Genomic DNA, 11592 nt, shown 5'->3' with positions numbered 1-11592 from the left:
GCGAATAAATTTGGTTGAGCAAATGGGATTGGAGTTTAGGTGCGATGTGTTAGAAATGAGTTTTTAGAGCCGTCCTAATTTCTTTTCTTTTTAGAGGCACAATCAAATATGAAATCTTATTTAATAGGGACTGTTACACATTAGGATAGTTAAATGACCTTGGTTTACTTACTAATGTGAAGGGGAAAAAGAGGAGTTTTTGTCAACGTCAACGTCGTCCTAGAGAAAACAAAACAAAGTCAGAAATTCGTGCAAGAGGTAGGTGATCCTACCCTATGTCAGTGTATTATCAAATAATTACATTAGCTAAGTTGAAAGCTTTCTATTTCAATTTTTGCATATCTACTTTGACTTGGAACTTCTTTTGGAGAAGATTTTTACTGAACGTTTTTTTAGTATGTCATTCTACATAGTTGAATATCATTATGCATGGTATCCTTTAGTCTTGACATGTTTTCATCCCTATACATAAAAAGCTTTATGAAGAACATGATTTAGAAAACTAGAATTCATGAAGCAACAATTTGAAAAGCACTTTGTTTACGATATGTTTTCGTAGATTTGAAATGAGGGAAGTTCCCTATGGCTTGAAGCGTTACAAATTTATGGCATGGTATTGCAAACATTAAAATTGCTTCTCTCTATAATTGCATACAGTCTTGGTATGGAATGGATTCCGCCAGTAAGGTTGATCTCTGGTGGGGATCTAGTGCCCAACCTACCAGTGGGTGAGTACACTGGACGTGATCACGTAGACCGGTCAAATTTTATCTACCCGTAAGGTTGATCTCGGGCGGCCAGTAGGGAGTCCTCTGGCTATTGATATTGTGACATTGCGCACTTTTGGACCTGTGAGTCCTGCGAACGAGTGTTCGCCTTGGGTTACGCTACTTGCCAATAAGGTTGGAAATTGGCCACAGAGAAGACTGTTATGTTTGAAAATATATATTCTTGTCATTAATTTCCAATTGAAAAACTGCATAACCGAGTGGTTGGAACTGTTTAGTAAAAACATGTATATTTTTTTATATATAGCTTATGTAGAAATGATCTTTTTAATTCTTATCAATTTCTGCATTGACTAAATTTTATGGCATGTTACGTCTTTTCCGCACAAATTTGTTTTGTTTTCCTATTAGCTGGCTTGGATTTGGAAAACCGGCTGGGCTGTTAGCTCATTATGTGGTTTAACAAATTTCAGATACAGAGGAGCGGCAGTAGATTTGCTGAGATCAGGCACTTGGATTGGAGCCTAGGAGATTTGTTCTTTATTTCATTGTTCCAATTTAGAAACCTTTGATATTTTATTAAGGTGATTGTCTTGAAATAATTATTGTTGGATTTAGACTTATGGACCTAATCTATATTTGTATTTCATTATGAGACTAAAATTTCCGCATTTATTAGTTACTCTGATTGTTGAGAATAGTTGATCGAAAAAGGAGCCTTGCATGCTTGTGGGGGCGACCCTATGGGCGTGCGGCGGCTGTCACGTGCGCCTTACCTAGAATTATGGGTTCGGGGCGTGACAGTAAAGTGGTATCAAAGCAATAGGTTTAAGAACCTGTAGGACCTTAGGCAAAGGCAAATTGTGTTTTTACTACTTACCTTCCGATTAGATGTAGGTATTTTATAATCTAGAGCCTTACTAGTGTTTGCTATTGTTGGGATAGGTATGGCTCGTACCAAGAGAATGACTGACCTTGCTCGTAGCACGACCCGACTTCAGAGAAACCCTATACCGGCTCCAGTGCAGCCAAATCCGGCGCAGGAGGAGGAGTCTCAAGAGGAGGAGCCTCCCACCCCTATCATCCCTACTGGAGAGGGAGGGACTCATCAGGAAGAGCAAGGGTTACCCCGATTAGAGCGGATGATGGAGACTTTGGTTGGGGTGGTGACCCAACAGCAGCAGCAGTCTCAGCATCACCCGCCACAGGTCGAGCCTCGTCAGCAGAGTAGGATGACCGAGTTTCGGAGGATGGCCAATACATTTGGAGGGACCACTGATCCTCTCGTGGCTGATGAATGGTTGCAAGAGACCGAGAAAATCTTTGAATTTCTGGGGCATGTGATTTCTAAGGATGGAGTGTCTGTGGACCCCCAAAAGATTGAGGCCGTAGTGGATTGGAGCAGGCCGTCTAATGTCGCCGAAATTCGTAGTTTCTTAGGTCTGGCGGGATATTACAGGAAATTCGTAGAGGGATTTTCACGGATTGCCGTACCACTGACCCGTCTAACGCATAAGGGAACCAAGTTTGAATGGTCTGATAAGTGCGAGGAGAGCTTCCAAGAGTTGAAGCGAAGGTTAGTGTCGGCCCCAATCCTCACTATACCATCTGAGAGTGGAGGATTCACCATATATAGTGATGCCTCTAAGAGTGGGTTAGGTTGTGTGTTGATGCAACACGGAAAGGTAGTGGCCTATGCCTCCAGGCAGTTGAAGCCATATGAGCAGAACTATCCGACGCATGATCTAAAGTTAGCAGCAGTGGTGTTTGCATTGAAAATTTGGAGACACTACCTTTATGGGGAGCCATGTGAGGTCTTCACTGACCATAAGAGCCTAAAGTACTTGTTCACGCAAAAGGAGCTAAATATGCGTCAGAGGAGATGGCTTGAATTGCTACAGGACTATGACCTGACCATCAGCTATCATCCAGGGAAGGCTAATGTAGTAGCAGATGCTTTGAGCAGAAAGGCCCAGGGTAAGATGGCATCTTTGATAACTAATCAAAGGCAGATCATTGAGGACTTGAGGAGGTTGAGTATTGAGGTAAGACAGCACGAGCCTGGTCTGCAAATTGCGAACCTGAGAGTTCAGCCCACTTTGTTAGAGAGAATAAAGATTTCTCAGAGTACTGATGAGAGACTCCATAAGATCAGGGCAGAAGTTGAGGCAGGATCCCAATTAGATTTTCGAGTCCATGAGGATGGGTCCTTGAGGTTCGGAACTCGGTTGTGTGTGCCTGCTGATGCGGATCTCAAGAGGGAGATTATGGATGAGGCCCATAGTTCTACTTATTCAGTGCACCCTGGAAGCACCAAAATGTACAGGGACCTCAGAGAAATTTTCTGGTGGAATAACATGAAGCGAGAGATTGCAGAGTTTGTGGCTCGTTGTATAATCTGCCAGCAGGTCAAGATAGAGCATCAGAGACCTGCCGGGAAGTTAGAGCCCCTCCCTATTCCAGAGTGGAAATGGGAGCACATCACTATGGATTTTGTGACCGGTTTGCCAAAGACATTGAAGAAAAATGATGCCATTTGGGTTATAGTCGACAGGTTGACTAAGTCGGCTCACTTCTTGGCTTATAGAGTGGGTTCGACATTGGATCAGATGGCAGAGTGGTACTTGGAGGAGATTGTCAGGCTACATGGAGTGCCAGTGTCGATTGTGTCTGACAGAGACCCAAGGTTCGTGTCTCAGTTCTGGAGGAGTTTCCATAAGGCTTTGGGAACTAGGTTGAACTTCAGTACAGCGTATCATCCACAAACCGATGGCCAGTCAGAACGGACAATCCAGATATTGGAAGACATGCTGAGAGCATGTGCCTTGGATTTTAGAGGTTCTTGGGATCGGCAGTTACCTTTGGTGGAGTTCGCATACAACAATAGCTACCAATCCAGCATTCAGATGGCCCCTTATGAGGCCCTCTATGGTAGAAAGTGCAGGTCTCCCATCCATTGGGATGAGGTTGGTGAGAGGCAGATTTTGGGCCCGGAGCTAGTGCATCAGGCAGAAGAAAAGGTTCAATTGATCAGAGAGCGTCTCCGAGCAGCACAAAGCAGGCAGAAGAGCTACGCTGATGTCAGGAGGCGTGAGCTTGAATTTGAAGTTGGAGATCGTGTTTTCTTGAGGGTGTCTCCCACTAAAGGAGTGGTCAGATTTGGCATTAGAGGAAAGTTGAATCCCAAGTATGTTGGGCCATACGAAATTCTTAAAAGGGTCGGGACAGTTGCCTATCGCCTTGCACTACCACCCAGTTTGGCTGGGGTGCATAATGTCTTCCATGTCTCTATGCTGAGGAAGTATGTTCCGGACCCGGACCGTGTAGTAGAATTGGCCCCTTTGCAACTCAGAGAGGATATGTCATATGAGGAACACCCGGTGCGTATCGTTGATCGAAAGGACCAAGTTCTTAGAAAACGCACCATTCCCTATGTCAAGGTACAGTGGAGAAATCACTCTGAGCGAGAGGCAACTTGGGAGCTTGAGGAGGAGATGCAGGAAAAGTACCCCCAGCTTTTTCAAGCACCAGGTATGTGAAATTCGAGGACGAAATTCTTTTTAGGGGGGTATGATGTAATACCCGGTCCCAAGTATTTGGGTAATTATCCTTATCAAAGTGAACATATGATTTTTTTTTATAATGGGTGTCATTATAAAAAATTAAGCCAAGATTAATTGTTAGAAATGGGTGTTAGTATCAAATAAAAGTTGTGAATTTTCTTTGATATGGGTAATAATATCAAATGGACTAAAGTTAAATTAGGAATCAAATATGCAATCATTTTCAATATTCAATCATAAGGTAACAATCATGTGCTATTATCATCAATGACTAAAGTTAAATTAGGAATCAAATATGCAATCATTTTCAATATTCTATCTTAAGATAGCAATCATTTCAATATTGAAAAAGAAAGAAATGTGTGGGATGTTTGGAACCTTACGAGACTACAACCTTCTTCTTTTTTTTCTCTCCACTCTCTTCCTCTCATTGGATGAAGGTTAGTTGGTTAAATTAGGAATCAAATATGCAATCATTTTCAATATTTTATCTTAAGGTAGCAATCATTTCAATATTGAAAAAGAAAGAAATGTGTGGGATGTTTGGAACCTTGCGAGGCTACAACCTTTTCTCTCCACTCTACAACCTTTTCTCTCCACTCTCTTCTCTACAACTTTCTCACCACAACCTTTTCTCTCCACTCTCTTGCCTACAACTTTTTCTCTCCACTCTCTTCTCTCATTGGATGAAGGTTAGTTGTTGTGGGATTTAGAAAGGGGTGGTGTTGATGAAGGTTAGTAGTTGTGGGCTTTAGAAAGGGGTGGTGTTGATGAAGATTAGTTGTTGTGGGCTTTAGAAAGGGGTGGTGTTGATGAAGGTTAGTTGTTGTGGGCTTTAGAAAGAAGAAATATAGGTGTTGGATGTAGTTGTTGTGGGCTTTAGAAAGAGGGAATATAGGTGGTGTTTGAGGCCATTGAGATGCTTGTAACTCTCCTACATTGGGATGCTTGTAACTCTCCTACAAGACCAAGTTCTACACCACTTTAGAACCATTGCAAAACAGTCCTAGAAGCCATTGCAAAACAGTCCTAGAAACCTCTGCAAATTGCTATTGCTGCCGGTAAATAAACTACTTTCCACCATCTTGTTGCCATAACCTTGTGTCCAAGAATCAAGGCCTACAAGACCTCATATTCCATCACATATGTCTTGAGATCAACTACGGTTGGGTGGATCTTCATCACGAATAATTGCCAAAATTCTGTAAGTTCATATTCTTACTCAGTCACCTTCTAGTTTCAGCTTTGCAAATTCCCTTCCTTGACAAGAACAAAAAGGAGGAAAAGAGTAGTCTTAATTAAATAAATTTGGTTGAGCAAATGGGATTGGAGTTTAGGTGCGAATAAATTTGGTTGAGCAAATGGGATTGGAGTTTAGGTGCGATGTGTTAGAAATGAGTTTTTAGAGCCGTCCTAATTTCTTTTCTTTTTAGAGGCACAATCAAATATGAAATCTTATTTAATAGGGACTGTTACACATTAGGATAGTTAAATGACCTTGGTTTACTTACTAATGTGAAGGGGAAAAAGAGGAGTTTTTGTCAACGTCAACGTCGTCCTAGAGAAAACAAAACAAAGTCAGAAATTCGTGCAAGAGGTAGGTGATCCTACCCTATGTCAGTGTATTATCAAATAATTACATTAGCTAAGTTGAAAGCTTTCTATTTCAATTTTTGCATATCTACTTTGACTTGGAACTTCTTTTGGAGAAGATTTTTACTGAACGTTTTTTTAGTATGTCATTCTACATAGTTGAATATCATTATGCATGGTATCCTTTAGTCTTGACATGTTTTCATCCCTATACATAAAAAGCTTTATGAAGAACATGATTTAGAAAACTAGAATTCATGAAGCAACAATTTGAAAAGCACTTTGTTTACGATATGTTTTCGTAGATTTGAAATGAGGGAAGTTCCCTATGGCTTGAAGCGTTACAAATTTATGGCATGGTATTGCAAACATTAAAATTGCTTCTCTCTATAATTGCATACAGTCTTGGTATGGAATGGATTCCGCCAGTAAGGTTGATCTCTGGTGGGGATCTAGTGCCCAACCTACCAGTGGGTGAGTACACTGGACGTGATCACGTAGACCGGTCAAATTTTATCTACCCGTAAGGTTGATCTCGGGCGGCCAGTAGGGAGTCCTCTGGCTATTGATATTGTGACATTGCGCACTTTTGGACCTGTGAGTCCTGCGAACGAGTGTTCGCCTTGGGTTACGCTACTTGCCAATAAGGTTGGAAATTGGCCACAGAGAAGACTGTTATGTTTGAAAATATATATTCTTGTCATTAATTTCCAATTGAAAAACTGCATAACCGAGTGGTTGGAACTGTTTAGTAAAAACATGTATATTTTTTTATATATAGCTTATGTAGAAATGATCTTTTTAATTCTTATCAATTTCTGCATTGACTAAATTTTATGGCATGTTACGTCTTTTCCGCACAAATTTGTTTTGTTTTCCTATTAGCTGGCTTGGATTTGGAAAACCGGCTGGGCTGTTAGCTCATTATGTGGTTTAACAAATTTCAGATACAGAGGAGCGGCAGTAGATTTGCTGAGATCAGGCACTTGGATTGGAGCCTAGGAGATTTGTTCTTTATTTCATTGTTCCAATTTAGAAACCTTTGATATTTTATTAAGGTGATTGTCTTGAAATAATTATTGTTGGATTTAGACTTATGGACCTAATCTATATTTGTATTTCATTATGAGACTAAAATTTCCGCATTTATTAGTTACTCTGATTGTTGAGAATAGTTGATCGAAAAAGGAGCCTTGCATGCTTGTGGGGGCGACCCTATGGGCGTGCGGCGGCTGTCACGTGCGCCTTACCTAGAATTATGGGTTCGGGGCGTGACAGACCCTGCAATGACTGTAATTTTTTTATTTGGACTTTTTTCTGTAGAGCCCTACTCGATGTAAAATAAAACTTTGATGCTCTGAAATTTCATTGTGAATTGGTTTTGGTTATATGCATATTATTATGTATGGTATAAGCGATGTTTATCTGCTTGGTCATTTGAAATTTTGGGAAATTATAAATACCAAGAATGCTCCTGTTGGTGCATTTTTTTATGATTAAATACAAAAAGTTCTTTGTTTAAGCGGAAAAGTTCTTTAAAAAATTCCAAAATTTTGACCCACCCCCGCCCCCATCTTAAACTTTAAAAAATCTGTTAGGCTCCTAAATGGGGGCCTGCCTATGTATGGGACTAGTTGGATCCCAGCCTGGTATGGGACAGGTTTAAAGGGCGTAGCCTAACGGGTTCCACCTGTGACTTTGGTATTGCAGGTTCCTATCAGAGCGAAGTTACCACAGAGTGGGCCGTTGTGAAAAGGGCTACTTGGAAAAAAAAATCCAGAGTGAAAGCCACCACAGAGTGGCTGCCGAGGGCAGCAAATGCGGAAGCGTGGTGGAATGTTTTAATCCTAAGTGGGGCCAGCCTAGGTATGGGACTAGGTGGGCCTGATACATTATTTTTTTTATAAGAAATACTTTAGTACGGCACTCCCTCACCATAGCATAGTTGGTCTAGCTTGATTGATCCAATCTGTCATTTGACATGCCTTGCTTTTCTTTGGATCTACTGTGACCCAAAAATTATGCCAATCGTGCACTTGTAATTTACCTTTTGTTGTTAAATGTGAACCGTTTCCCACTATATAGTTTTTGACAGTCCATATACAAGGATGAAAAATGTACATTATTAGCTTTGTAATTTGAGTGATGGCCGGTGATAACGACCCTTGTTTTAACCATGCCTGCCCTTTAGACTATGTTTGACTGCAGGCATTTACTTCGTAGAGGGGTGATGTACGTACTAGACATGCCTTGGATTTACATGGAACTTACCTAGTGGAATAGTGGTAAGAAGTGCTTGGTTGTCAACCTCATAGAGCAGTGGTAAGGAGGGTCATTACCAATATACAAGGAGAAGAGAGGAAGGAGAAAGAAAGAAGAAAAGCATCATTCCCAAGAAATTCAAGAAAAATTCCACCTCTTTGCGGAATTTGGCTTCGATCTCTTTGGAAGGAGACAAGGGAGACAAATCAGCAGACATGAAATTGTAAAACCAGGAGGGTAGTCTTTAGAGATTTAGTTGCTATATTGGCAACCCAGCATGGGTTTCGCTGATGTGGGATCCAAATGCCAAGCAAAACCCCTAAGCCATCCTCACTTTTGTTCGTTTTTCCATACCTATGAAGTCACTAGTAGGGTTGGCTTGGTAAATAAAAGGGTGAATTTATCATTTTCCTTGAATGATTGGCATGATTTTTGAGCCATAGCACATCCAAAGCAAGGGCTATAAAATCAATCATCACTTGAGCGTACTTTTTGAAACAAGGCCCTCGGTACGAGGCATATAGACAGATTTTATTAAAATTTTATTTTACATAATAAACCTAAATTAACTCTGAACTAAACGATCAACGAAGCTAAATTCACTGAAGTACTACAATAAGGAAAGACCCACTATGCCAAGTGATGGACTTTATATAATGATATTTCAACCCCCTGTCACCATTGTTTGTCTCTCTATATCCTCAATATGACTTTATTTTCAAGAACAAACAAAGAAGAGAGCTGGAATTTTCAAGAGAATACAAACAAATGAAGGTGAAAATCAACATAAATGCATGCCACAACCATCCTCACATTAAAGTTGCATATCTCATGATGTTTCCAACGATTCTTGTCATTGAACCATTCAACTTCAATCAATACCTTAGTTATTGCTAAGATGGCATCCTAGCAAATACAATTCTTTAACAACATCACCCATCTGCATGAGAAAGATGCAGTTGTTTAAGGATCGTCCAAAATAGGCATTATAATATTGCCACTTGTACGAATATAAGGGTTATTTGTCTTATTATTACAAAAAAGAAGGGTACTATTGGCATGATAATGTGTTATACTTGTGTTGTTAGATACGTGGTGTAATTGGGAGGGCTGTTACAAACTTCCTAAAAATGTGGTGTCTTCCTAATGACTCTCTTTTCTCTCCCAATTTAGCCTATTGGTCATCAGCCTGAGATTCCATAAATTTGAGTGATTTGGAATGTTGAGAACAACAATATTCTCACTTTTTAACAGATTTTGTCCTATTCTTTTGACTCATCTGAGCTGGGTGTTTTCTACTGCAAAAGTGAGCCACAAATGTCTTTCCGCAAAATTGCCTAGCAAATCCTGTTGAGAATTGAAACAATAATGAGGGTAGCTCGCATGCCACCTAAATGGACTTCCTATTTGCAAGATTAATGCCTATAAAAAACAAGAGTATAAACCTTTTTAGGGAGAATCCAAGTAGTGACTTATAGATAGACGGACTCTGATTGTTTGATCTAGGCGGGACCAGAGGTTGTTCATTGGATCAATGGACTTCATAGTGGAGCCTAGGGCGACAGTTAGACCTGGCAAAATCAACCCGTGCCCGCAGGTCGACCGAACTCACTTGCAAATTTGTGGGTATGGGTTGGCATATGAGTGACCCGTTAAAATGACCCGTGGATCACCCAACCCGCCAAAATATGGGTTGGGTAGGGTGAACCCGTGGTCGAGTCGAGTTGAGTTGGTGTTACTTTATTTAGGAAAAAAGAGTGCCAAAGACCAAGGCGGTCACAGGCCTAAGAGTACAAAAGCAAAGAAAACAGACATATATAACTTCTTAGGGAGGAAGAAATTCAAAAAATTATAGCTCGGCTCTAGTCACACTTCCATGAGGGAGACTATCCGCCTCACGGTTCCTAGGGCGACTGTTAGTTAAAAATGCGAACAGTGATAGTTAGGATCTATGTAACCTGGTTCATCGGTTCGCTTCATTCGGGTTGAGGTAGCACTTCATAATTTTCATATAAACCCTATTTGAAGTTTTGATTTAATTCATTGTTAATTCGCTCTATTTGATAATTCCAATCGTCCCAATATATTATTAGAATTTTGAGCTTATTTTCTAATAATTGGAGGCAAAAGAAATAAAAAAGAAAATATATTGTGAGTCATGAGTTAGAATATTGTTTCAGTGTTCAAAATCTATCAAATAATCAAAAGATACTAAATAAACAATGACATTGAATTATTTTCATTTTAAAATTATAAATATTTTAAATTTCAAAATATATACATTGCATGATAAACATAATCTTTTAAGAGAGTACCAAAATTATATTTTGAAGGAGGAACTCTCAAACATAAGTCTTTCACGAACATAATGAGATAGGTGAGGATGTTTAGCGAATAGTTTTGATGGTGAAGATATTATATGAGTAGAATGTAGTCCTAACTCGGTCACTATTTAGTTAATTAAGTTTCAAGAACATGTACATTTGGGGCTGTAATAATTAAAGCCCCATAAAATTTTAATCGCTTATATATTATCGATCAGAGAAGGAACATACATTGTTCCTCTACTGATAATTTATACTCTCATATTTCTAATACTTAATAAATAAATTCAATGATATAAGATATATGAAAGTCCTTTCTAAGGAAATATTATTCGAAGTACATACAAAGTGAAAATTTATATTTTTTTTTGAAAAGGGCAACAGAATATATATATATATATATATATATATATATATATATATATGTAAAAACAGAACCGAGGTGGTCCTGAAGGAACAAAGATAATACAAAGATAGCAGTACAATAATTCAAGGAGGTAGATAGTCAAAGCACTCAAACGCGGCCCGAAAGACTCCTTTCTTGGCAAGGGTGTCTGCTTCCGCATTGGCTGATCTCCTGACATGGCGAAAAACTATTGAGGAGCCCTTAGCTCTGTCCTCTATTTCCTCTAAGAGAGGCAAAAATCGCCAAGGGGGAGAAGCGTTACCCGAAAGCCAGCGAATAACATTTAAGGAATCCCCTTCGACGATAATTTTGTCGCACTCTAGACGAGGCATCGAGAGAAGCCCGCTATGAACGGCTCGGACCTCTGCCTCGTTTGAGTCTGCCACTCCGATAGGCCCCGAGTAGGCCCAGAGGACTTCCCCTTTGTGGTTTCTACATAACCCCCTACTCCTGCCATTCCTGGATTGCCGATAGACGATCCGTCAAAGTTAAGTTTCAGGGACCCCGGAGGAGGAGGAATCCAGGAGGGGAGGATTTTCACTTTGGTAGCCGATTCCAAGCATATGATTGACCATCCTTCCCAGAGGTTGAAAGCTGAAACAAAACGAAACAGGGGAAGGCTTCGAGCCCAGGATATGACCGCAGCTATCAACTGAATATAAATCCAATAGGGAGATCTAGCCTTCCCTTCAAAGATACGAGCATTCCTCTCTTTC

The sequence above is a fragment of the Tasmannia lanceolata genome, unplaced genomic scaffold, assembly GCF_043159265.1.
Source record: "Tasmannia lanceolata isolate RefF3 unplaced genomic scaffold, GAP_Taslan_0.1 ptg000003l, whole genome shotgun sequence".
Classification (NCBI taxonomy): domain Eukaryota; kingdom Viridiplantae; phylum Streptophyta; class Magnoliopsida; order Canellales; family Winteraceae; genus Tasmannia; species Tasmannia lanceolata.
This window is presented reverse-complemented; position numbering follows the sequence as displayed.